The sequence below is a fragment of the Hemitrygon akajei genome, unplaced genomic scaffold (assembly GCF_048418815.1).
Source record: "Hemitrygon akajei unplaced genomic scaffold, sHemAka1.3 Scf000059, whole genome shotgun sequence".
Classification (NCBI taxonomy): Eukaryota; Metazoa; Chordata; class Chondrichthyes; order Myliobatiformes; family Dasyatidae; genus Hemitrygon; species Hemitrygon akajei.
The window spans coordinates 2,749,150-2,761,156 of record NW_027331945.1 but is presented as its reverse complement, the minus strand read 5'-3'; the positions used below and the strand labels follow the sequence as shown (position 1 = coordinate 2,761,156).

At 43.0% G+C, this 12,007-nt stretch overlaps 1 long non-coding RNA gene across 1 annotated transcript; it reads left to right on the top strand.

Moving 5' to 3' along the window:
* Nucleotides 1–1,155: 1,155 nt before the first annotated feature.
* Nucleotides 1,156–7,323, top strand: LOC140721647 (uncharacterized). The gene is made up of 3 exons (XR_012097423.1): nucleotides 1,156–1,280; nucleotides 1,802–1,851; nucleotides 7,189–7,323. It is a non-coding gene; the product is annotated as an uncharacterized lncRNA (long non-coding RNA).
* The last annotated feature ends 4,684 nt before the right edge of the window (nucleotides 7,324–12,007 follow it).

The window sequence follows — 12,007 nt, the reverse complement described above, 5'->3', positions numbered from 1 at the left end:
GCAGGTAGAATTCATTGCAGATTAGGGTGAGATGTTGCAATTTGGGGGGACAAACCAGGATAAGATTGGTAGGGCTCTGAGGTGTATGAGCCAAGGAACCTGGAAATACAGATTTATATGCTTGAAAGCAGTGTCACAGGCAGATACATTTCAAAAGAGAGCTTTAGGTATAATGGCCCTCATATATCAGGGCATTGAGTATAAGACGTGATGTTATGTTAAGGTCAAAATATGTCAATTAAATTGAAAGAGCTGAGAGAAAGTTTACAAGGATCTGAATTACAAGGAAAGTTTGAATACATTAGGAATTTATTTACTGCTGTGTTTAGTCAGAACGATGACATGTTTAAGAGGAACCTGAGTGGAGAATTCACTCGGGTGGTGTCAGAGGAATGAGCTGCCAACAGAAGTGGTAGATGCAACTTCTATTGTAACGTTTCGGAAAAGCTTGGGTAGCTGGATAAGATAGTGACCATGGATGAGAGACGTATGGTATGGGTGAAGGTAGATGGGACTAGAGAGAACAGGCTGACATGGGCTGAAGTTGTTGTTTCTGTGCTGTAGTGCTCCATGACTCTCTGACCAACACTGCCTGCCCCCCAATACACTAAAGGTCCACCTGCCAGTTGCCTTCCTAACTACGTTTGGCTCTTCCTGCAGTCTGAGATAAACACCCAATGGTTGACCAGTGTGACTACACTCTTACTTCTGTAAAAAAGTCTTTGCATTTTTCGTAAAACTCTCTCTGAATCCTTTCTCAGTTATAGGCCCTGAACATGGTCCACTCCGTGGTACTGAACCATTTCCAACCTGACTGGAGGTTTATCCTGCGTCTACTCCCACTAATGTGTTAATCCATTACAGATTATCTATCCAGTTGCACACCTTCCACTCCACAATTCTGCCTATTTTAAACCTGACAATTGTTATCCTGTGACTATTTCGTCTCCAGCAGCTATGTGCAATCCTGTTCTTCAGCTCAATACTGACCCATCACTGAACCTATGGTTGTTAGGGGAAACGGACTGATAGGGAACAATAGGCTCTTCATTGCAGAGGCTCAGGATAGATGATGTTTGTTTTATTTTGCATAATTTTTCCAAACATACTGTTGCAAAGCTGCTGCACCGCCCAGCTCAGATTTCATTGCTTCGAGAAGCCGATGCGGAAAGTAGTCGACCTGTCGCTGAGCCTGACACCGCTCGTAGCAGAGACTGAGGAGGTTGTAGGTGGTCCCATCTCCCTCCAGTTACACACCCACATCTCATCCGGATTCACATGTGAGTAGACATCCCCAAACCTGCTAGAACTTGAAATTTGTCTTGTGCTCTGTTTGCATATGTGTGTGTTGCACAGGGACAGTGTGTGGGGATGGGGGAAGAGAGAGAGTGTAAATAAATTAATGCTGATGGACCTCCTCTGTCTCATCCATCTGTAAGGTTTCAGAAAACAATTCCTCACCTTTGTTTAGTGCCTCAATGAGGGAGATCTTGACTCTGTCCGTGGGTTCCCAGTGAGGGAGATCTCACCTCCATCTGTGGCCTCTCAGTGAGGGAGCAAAGGAGATGAAACCTCTTACTGTGGGGTCTCGGTGAAAGAGATCTCACCTTTATCATGGGATCTCAATGAAGGAGAAAAGGAGATCCACCTCTGCCTGTGGGGTTTCAGTGATGGAGGGATATATCTATCCTACTACAGATGGAAAACCATTTTGATCCTCAGTTCCCTCCCCTATTTACACTTTGTCCTCAGCCCCAGTGTGTCATTTCTCACTGAGTTAATTCGAATCTTTCATTTCCAGAATGTTACCGGCTGAGCTGATCATTGTGCTGTTGATCCTGGGTTCTCTGGGTGAGTAATATGTTGTAGGGACAGACTGCGTGCTGTGTACAGTAAGAGGAAGTGGATGTTATTTATTATTTCTGTAGCTGAGCCTGTATTTAATGGGGGAAAAGTACTGAAGGACATGAGGAACATTATGAATCCAATTTGACTCTGGAACATATGGCATTAAAGTCGGTGATCAGAAACATCCAGATACCCGGTTTGGTAAATAAACATTATGGAGTGGAGGGAGATGGGGAGGCAGAGATCTTTCAGCAGAGAATTTCAGTCTTGAAGACAGAGGAGAAAGCATGGCTGGCAATGCAGTGATTACACTCTGAGAGGCTGGGACTGGGGGAGTTTTAAGAGGCTAGAGGAGGTTACATTGGGAGGAAGTGGTGAGGCTATGTTGGGATGTGAAAGTAAAGTTGGATTGTACATTATGTAACCAGATTAGTGGACACGGATGGTTGGTGAAGGAGCCTTGGTACAATTTCAGGAATCAGAGTTTGTGAAGAGCAGAGAGAAGAGTGGGAGTTAGCAGAAGGTGTGAATGAGAGATGGACTGATGCAGAGACGTAGCTGGGTGATGTTACAGAGCCGATTGTCACGGTAGGGAGAGGTGTGAACGGAGCACATCCGTGACTGCAGCAGATCCTCTGACTGAGAGAGAAACCTCCGGAACGGAGGTGCCCGTGCTCCTTGGCACAGCTTGAGGAAGGACCAAAGGCAGTTCCAGTGACCCAGTTCAAACCTGATCTTCATGGAGCTTGCATGTTCTCCCTGTGACCATGTGGACTCCAAACGGTTCTCTCGTTTCCCTCTCATGCCAGATGCCGTCAGGTTTGGGTCAGAGTGAGACAATATCTGTGGAGAGGATTAAAGAACTGATGTTTCAGTTCAGGTCTCTTTATCAGGACTGCAGGTTTGATTGGTTAAATGGCCACTGTAAATGATCCTTTGACTGGTGGTGAGTTAGATCCTGGAGGGAGTTGTTGGGTACATCTGGATGATAAAAAGTGAATCGGGTTGGACTGGGGTAAGTTGGTGTGTGATGCCCACTGTTCACCCGGTGAGCAGAAGTGCCACTTTCTGTGCAGGATATCCTGTATAAGAGCTGGGGCTTGATTGGTGAGATTCAGACAGGACCTTTGCTGTTAGTCTGGGGGTAACCCTGCCCAGGTCGCCTTCAACCTGACGCATGAACATTGACTTCTCCTTCAAGTATTTTATTCCCCCCCTTTCCTCTTCTTCTATTCCCATCTGGCCTGTTAATTCTTTTCATAACCTGCCTATCACCACCCCCTGCTGCCACTCCTTCACTTTTTCTCATGATCCATTCTCCTTTCCTGTCAGATTCCTTCTACTCCAGCCCATTCCTTTTTCCACCAACATGGCTTGACCTATCATCTTCTGTCTAGTCCTAACTTCCTTCCTTCCCCCCCCAGCCCCACCTTTTCTATTCTGGCTTCTTCCCCCTTCCTTTCCAGTCCCGAATAGGGGTCTAGGTTCTAATTGTTGACGGTTTACTCATTTCCATCGATCCTGCCTGACCTGCTGTGTTCACCTAGAATTATGTGTGTGTTGCTCTTGCAATCAGTGTCACTTTATACACCCAGCATCCAGTTTAGTGGGTATTGAACTATTTTTTGTTAGTTTTTTTCATGATTCTTTGTAAACTCCAGAGACTGACGTGCATAAAATTCCCAGCAGTTTCTGAGAAACTCAAACTACCCCCTCTGGCACCAACAATTCTACAATCAAAGTCACTTAGAACACATATCTTCCCATTCTGATGTTTGGTCTAAACAACAAATGAGCCTCTTGAATATGTCTGCATGCTTTTATGTATTGAGTTGATGCTACATTATTGGCTAATTAAATATTTGAATTAACGAGTTAGTGTTCAGGTATACCTAATGAAGTGACCACTGAGTTTATCCCCAATAACTTGGCCAACGCGGCAGTCTGAATTCCATTGATTCAACACTCTCTGGCTAAAGAAATTCCTACATATCTCTATTCTAAAGAGCTGTCCTTGTACTTAGAGGCTACGCCTTCTGATCCAACACTCTCCCACTGTGGACATGTCTCTGTTTCCAGTCTATCAAAGCCGTTCATTATATGACAGGGCGGGTAATGGGACTTATCGATGGGCACGTGGATGGTAGAAGCATGGAGGGTTGTGTCAGCTTGCTCAGGATCATTATGAATCCGTGTCCAGAATTGCTCCATCTCCTGTTGGTTTTATTATGTACGATTCAAGAATGGTCTCTTCTGTGGGTTCCAAGAGCTCTACTGATTCCGTATCCTTCCTGTGGTCCTAACCCAATTACTGACAGGATAATTGAAACACCCAGTCTTCACGCTGCTCATAAAGTTGCCAAAGCATTTATTCTTTGATCTCCCACTGATGTTGAGCAGCCTGTTGTGCACCTCACAAAGTGTATGTCCATTTAAACTTTCCCAATTTAACCAGCATAGCCTTAAATGCAAAATACTCCATGTATTTAGTAAATATGTCTCTAACTCTTTGTATTTCATCTGAAATTTGGAATTGAGAACGTTTGGTGGTTTCTTCTCCCAACACAAAGGCTTGACACTATCATAAGCCTGCCAGAAAACTTGGTCTCATATTGTTCATCATATTTCTTTCCCTGATCACGTCCACTACAAATTGAACAATTGAGACAAGGCACTAAAATGTTTTCTTTCTCTCTGCTGCACTGCTTGTTGATGCTGCCTTCCCCACTCATATCTTTGGCTTTGGCTGATTCCTCTGTACTCCCATACTCCTGCATCTTCTTGAAAGCTCTGAGCTACAGTTCGGAAACTTCAGAACGTAGATTTGGGCTGATTTGTGGAACAGTACTGACTTAATTGTACAGAGATATTCAACATGCTGCAGGAAAATTAGAAAACATAATGTATTGTCGACTAAATTAATTCAAAAAAGAAAAACATTGATTTTAGACTCGTCATCATTTCTGCAGTTCAGAAATTAATTTTTTTCAGCATTTCTAATTCAGTTATTCAGTACACTCAGCTTACGTAAAGGATTTACATGATGATATTTGAATGAAGTGATTTCATACTGAAACCTGAGTTCCGTGAGGGTTTCTAACCTCTTCTTTTTATTCTGGCATTTACTGTTTTATTGTGTATATGACATCATCAGTTTTGTTTCTAACTTTTAAGTATCAATGTAAGCTTCTCTGTGACAGACTGAGCTGCCTGCTTCAGGGAGTTAGTTGGGGGTTTGAATGTTCTATAGGAGTAAAAGACATTGGAGCACAATTAGGTCAGTAAGCCAGTCTAGGCTTCTTTGCTACGCCATCATGGCTGATTTATTACCACTCTCAACTCCATACTCCTGCCTTCTCCCGATAACCTTTGACTCCCTGACTAACCAAGAACCCATCAACCTCCACTTTAAATATGGGTCTCCTCAATCATCTATGGAAATTAATTCCACAGATGCACCACCCTCTGGCTAAAGAAATCCTTCCTCATTTCTGCTCTAAATGAATGCTGTTCTTTTCTGAGTTTGTCTCTCGTGGTCCGAGACTCACTCACAAAAGGAAACATCCTCTCCATATCCATGCTATCTAGGGCTTTCAATATTCAAGAGGTTTCAATGAGATCCTAGCACATTTCTCGAAATTCCACCTGGAAAAGCCCAGAGTCATAAAATTCTCCATAGATTTAAACCTTTCATTCCCAGAATATCTCCTGGGGAAACTCTGCTGGATCTCTTCTTAAATAAGCCCAAGAGAGCTCACAATATTCCAAGATTGGCGTAACCTCCATATGACATCCTTGCTCGTATATTCTAGCCCTCTAAAAAAGAATGGTAACAGTCCATTTACCTTCCTTTCCACTGACTCAGCATGCAAGGTAACCATTAGGGAATGCTGCACAAGGACAAGTAAGTTCCTTTGCAACTCTCATTAAAAAAAAAATCTACCCGTTTATAAAATTGACTATGCCTTTATTTCTTCTACCAAATTGTATGATCATACACTTCCCGACATTATTCTATCTGTCACTTCTTTACCCATTCCTCCAATGTGTCTAAGTCTTCCTACAGACTCCCTTCTTCCCAACATTACCTGTCCTCCACATACCTTCTATTCTCTGAAAACTTAGTCACAAAGCCATCAGATCCATCATCCAAATCATGGCCACATAATGTAAAAAAGTAATTGTCCCAAAACTGACCCTTGTTGAAAAATCATCAGCAGCCAATAAAAAAAAAAGCCCCCTTTATTCATTTTTTTTGCCTGCTTCAAGTCAGCCTATATTCTATCCAAGTTAATATCTTTCCTGTAATGCCATGGCCCCTTATCTTGTTAAGCAGCTTCACGTATGGCAGCCTGTCAAAAGCCTCTGATAAGTCAAGTAAACAACATCCACCAACTCTCCTTTGTCTATCCTGTCTGCTATTTCCTCAAAGAAGTCCGTCAGAGTTGTCTGGCAAGATTTCCCCAGAACTAGACCATACTGACTTTGGCCTACTTTATCACATGCATCCAACATCTTCCCAACCACTGAAGTCAGACTAAATGACCTTTGATTTCCTTTGTTTAGACTCCTCCACTTCTTAAAGAGTAGGTAGACATTTACAATTTTGCATTGCTTCAGAATCTCGTAAGGTGCAAAAAATCAATAGTAATTTCTCCACAGTCTCTCACTTGTCTCTTTCAGAACCCTGTGGCTTAATCATCTGGTCCATGTGACTAATGTACCTTCAGACCGTTCTGCTTCCCAAGCACCTTTTCCATAGTAACGGCAACTCTCTTCTGTCCCCTGATTCTCTCAAAGTTTTGATGCAAAATACTCATTGAGTTCATCCATCATTTATTCTTATCTCTCTGGTGTTATTTTCCAGTGGTCCAATATCCACTCTTACTTCTCTTTTACTCTTTACGTATCTGACAAACTCTTCTGGTATCCTCTTTGATATTATTGTTAAGCTTACCTTCATATTTCATCTTTTCTCTCATTTATTTTTGTTGACTTCTGTTGATCTTTGAAAGCTTCCTAATCCGTGACCTTCCAACTAATGTTTACTCTATTATGTGCTCTCTCTTTTGCTTTAATGCTGTATTTAATTCCCCTTGTCACCCACGGTTCCCTCATTCTTCCTATAGAATACTTCCTCATCTTTGGGTTGTATCTATCCTGCACCTTCCAGAATTCCCCCCAGAAACACATGTTCCCTGAAAGGCAACATAGTTTTTTCCCTGTTCTTTTTCCTCCCACTTCACAAAAAACTTGTAGGAATGGAGTTGTGTGAAGGATAGCAAAGGCTGAATGAACAGTGGATATTACATAAAACCCAGTTATCATTCTGTTCCTCAGTTGCAGCCTCCACCACTGGTGATCCGTGTGAAAATCACACCATCCTGGATCAGCCCTGGAGGAACTCGAATTGCTCTGAAACTCGGTGCAGTGGTCAGTGGATGGATGACGGAAAACTTACGGAAGGATGGTACAGATTTAGCAACTGAGTGCATTCACCCTGTTGATTCTCCTCGTTATCTGAGACAAATCCATAAGTTGACACGTCATTCTGCTCAGCTCCAAAGAATAATGTTTTAGCTGTCCAACTTCTCTCAGATTGGAATTTCTTGTGTTCCATCAGCATGTTGATAAATCAATCCTGCACTATGTTCAGTGTAATAAACTCTGTTCTATAGATGGCCGACCAAAACTGAACCGAATAATTCAAGGGCAGCTTTAATTGATCTGCCGCTTTTAGTGAACTGTAGACTTTCGCTCCTATTCTACTGCAAACTCCTGGGCCAGCCTGTTTATAGCGCACATTCTACCTTGATCGACTTTCCCAAATGCAGGATCACGAACTCATCCGAATTAAGTTCAATTTCATGCACCTCGGTACATTTATTCAGCCGATCCAAATTCCACTTAAAATCTCGATAACACCCTTCGCTGTCCACTATACTAAATATACCGTGAATCTTTGCAAAATGTTCCATGCAACCTAACAATTCTGAGAAGCCTAGCATATGAAAGGCCTCCACTTGTGTCGATGAAGCCTTGCGCTCTGCCCCCGTCAAACGGTGTACCGCATTGACTATTCCTGTTCCAACGCAACAGCAACTCGCCTGTGTGATCTCCATGGCCACAGGTTGTACTCCCTACCGAGCCATTCTCTCACCTGTTCAACATCACGACATTTGCTGGACGTCCCTGTAGGTATGAGTTAGTCAGTGCGCGCTCATGACCTGTGCACATGAGCAGCTTAGAGTACATAAATCCATTATGTTCCTCCTGATTGACTCACCCAACACCTTCTCACTTTGTGTTACCCCAGCTCTCCACCCATGACCGTCACTTCACCTGGTCACTGGCCCGACTGTTGAGTTATTGAACTATTGGTGGACCACTGGCCATCAATCTCAGTTGTCTTCATTCGGTAAAACCTGGACACGAATGAAACTCTCACCACAGTCAACCCCTACAGGAACACCACTACTTAGCTATCATCTTCTTTAAATGGAAATCCAGAAACCTAGTCTCCTCTCGGACAGCACGCAGCAAAGTTGACCATTTTGTGGGCATTACCTCTTCCCGAGGTCGTTTGCTCGATCTCACCCCACAATAGACCCACGCCATGAATGACTACTCAGGCAACGCGCTACAGCGCAGCTTCATTCGCCCATCCAAGTGTCTATCTGGCGCCGGAGTAGATGTAAAACATTCAAAATCGCACATGCTTCACTCGGCCGGATCTACAGCGTGCGTACAATGGATCTGCATCTGCTAAGTGATGAGTGGAAGATGGCCATCATAAAGCCCACTGGTCAGCACGAACCACTGGTTGTGGCTTTCCGAATTATCAACAGTCCAACAGTCTTCCAAGGCTTCATGAAAGACATCCACCTCGCCTCAGTCAGTTTCTGTGTTGGTTATAAACTGCAAACCAACGGTCAGTCAGTAAGAGCAAATCAGCACGTGCACATGTTTCTGCGCTGCTTCGCCGACTGCAACCCTTCAACATGGAAGATGTATTTTTTTTTTTTCTGGGCCGGGCCAGCTCACTATCAATACACTTTCTCTGCAACAGGTATGTCACCCTTTATTATAGTCATTGTAACCAATCGGAAGAAACAACGTAGGTTGGGTTACCGCATGTGGAACACCAACGCTTTCTAGTCATCCTATGAAAATCAGTCTGTTGCATCGGCGTATGAATGAGTAAACTATTTCCAGTATTCCTATCCCAATGGATTTACGGCCCGATAAGGATGGTAACCAATCAATCCCAGTTTGATTGGCAAATCTAGCTTCAAACCATGCAACACGAGGCAAAAAATCACGGTGGAGACTTGTCCTGTGACTTACCACTTAAAATATCCTGCTTTTTGTCCACACATGGCAGAGGTTAAGGTTAAGATGATATGTTCCGCACTGAAAGGGGGAATAGATCTTCAGGAGTTACAGGAATATTGATACCATCGAGAAAAGGAACCCCGATTTGACATTTTTCATTCGGCTGTGTGTACCGTGCGCAGTACTAGGCAGCAGCTACAGAGACAGGAACAATGATCAGAGCTGTTGAAACACTCGTCACCTCAGAGTTTCCAGGCCAGTCAGAAACATGTTTTGCTAAGAATTATATCTCAGTCTGCCTCTGTTCTTCGGTCTATCTCTTTGAATTCGCTACTTGGAAGGCCGCAATCGTACAGAAGAAAAGGTAATCATTGCTATCTGAGGAGCAATTGGACACTAAAAATAAATGATGCATATATCGCAAAGGAATAAACAAATCCATTGATAGCGTTTATTGATTAATGGCATTGTTGCCAATAAAGTTGCGGAATAGCAACTGAAATTAGCTGTTGTCGCAACAAAGGGCAGTTGTTTACGAGTAATGGATAAAAGCAATTTAGAAGAAAAGATGAGTCAAATGGTGAGACTGGCGCAGTCAGCCTCCCACATGGTATTCAAAGTGTGAGAAAGTAAATCATGTTATCAGTGCAGAGATATTCTCAAATGAGCCGAGGGCTACGCATCAGTACGAGTTCCACAGTGGATACAGAGTGGTGAGTCAACCTCCAGTGAACCGTCACCTGCGAATCGAAACCAGTTCCACAATGGAAAGAAACAAGTGACTCATCCTACAGTGAGCCCAGGGCCGCACATTGATAACACTTCCACAGTGGAAACAGAATCGGAGACTTACACCAATAAGCCGAGAGCCACTCATCGGTACGAGTTCTGCAATGGGCACGGAGTGGTTTACTGCAAAAACAGAAGGAATTGTGATGGAAAGGTGAGCTTCACCACATCCTGAGGTCTGCACAAACTGAGATTGGTGACGAAGTGGAAAATGAGTGGACACTGAATGGGGAAATGGGATAGAGATCGTCAAGGAGTCACAGGTTGTTCCTACAGAGAAATAGGCTCTTCCGTCCCTCAAGATCATCCCGCTGTGATCTTCCTCATACTCACTTTTATCTACACCCTCCGTTCGCTGTCTCATGCACGTATCTACGCAACCTTCTCTGAAATGTTACATTTGCATCTGTATCTCTCACTTACGCGGACAGTCCCTTCCAAACTTGCTCGACCATCTGAAGGAATAAGACTTCCCACATTCCGCTCTGGTATACTTCATCTTTCTCCAAAAACTTATGAACTGAGATGTAGATTCTAGTTGTAGGGTATGGGTTGAAAGCAAGGGAGTGGGGATGACTGGGAGAATTCCATTAGCCCAAGATTGAATGGCGGAGCAAACTCGATGAGCCGAATAGCTTACTTCTGCTCCTATATCTTATGGTCTTATGGTCTTATTCACTCACTAGATCGGGAAAATCTGCGGGCATTCACTCTGTCTGTACTTTCTTAATATTGTATACTTCTGTAAGATTTCCATTCGTTTTCCAGCTCTCCAGGGAATAAATTCCTAACCTGTTCAACCCTTTCCTTTCAATTCTGTCCTCAATTACCGAAATGTTCATTGTAAAGGAATACTGAACACTTTGAAGGTTATTCATATCTGTTAACTGCAGATAGGTGACCAGAACAGCACACGATATTCTACTTCCTCACCAAGGTGTTGTACAGCCTCAACAATTCCAACTCCTGAAATCATTGAACTAATTGTGTACGCCATTGTGATTGAAGCTGTTAATTCAGCCCGATCTGTCTAGGTCGCCGCTTTCCTGGAATTACGAATCTACACCCAAGTCTCTTTTTATTTTAAATACTGTACAGGAACGTCCCACTATTCAATATGCGCATTTTACTTTGTTGTAAATTTTCCACTCAACGAAGACCTCCTCACGCTTGTATGCGTTCAATCCCATCTGCCGTTTATCAAACCATTTCCCAGCTGTTCGAAATCACGCAAGCTTGGACGACCTTCCTGTCTGTACACGACGCCGCCAATCTTGCAGTTGTCCACATTTTCTCTGATCCAGTTTTTTTTTACATTGATAGTTAAATAATTAATATCGATGATAAATATCAACTGACCAAGTACCAAATCCTGCAGCATACGAGTCACTGTCAATGACTCAAAAGCGAGTCCCGAGACATAAAGAACACTTCGGATTTACAGCACACAAATTCAATAATGCGAACATAATGTACTAATATCTGATGGTGACTTATTTTGATGATTCTCAATATATTTAGGCTACCGACGATCAAAAGGCAAATTACATCAAATTAAATCAGGGAAAACTTAAAAGAACAGAGTAGAATAGGATAATAGAATAGGCTGGGAAAATAATTGCTATTTTTGTTCAGAGAATAGGTTGAGAAACAATGGTGGAATTGCTACACTTTGATTAATAAGAACATAAGAAACAGGAGCAGCAGTAGGCCATCCTGCCCATCGAGCTGCCCGGCTATTCAACAAGATCATGTCTGATCTCTCCGTAAACTCTACATGCCTTTCCCCCAGAACCCTTAGTTCCCTTACTATGTAAAAACTTATCTAAATATTTATTGAACATATTCAGTGAGAGAGCCTCAACTGTTTCCCTGGGCAGAGAATTCCACAGATTCACCACTCTCTGGGAAAAAAATAGTTTCTCCTCATCTCCGTCCTAAATCTTCCTCCGTGCGTCTTCAGGCAATGTCCCCTCGTCATAGTCTCACCTACCAATGGAAACAACTTTCCTACTTCTATCTTCTCTATTCCTTT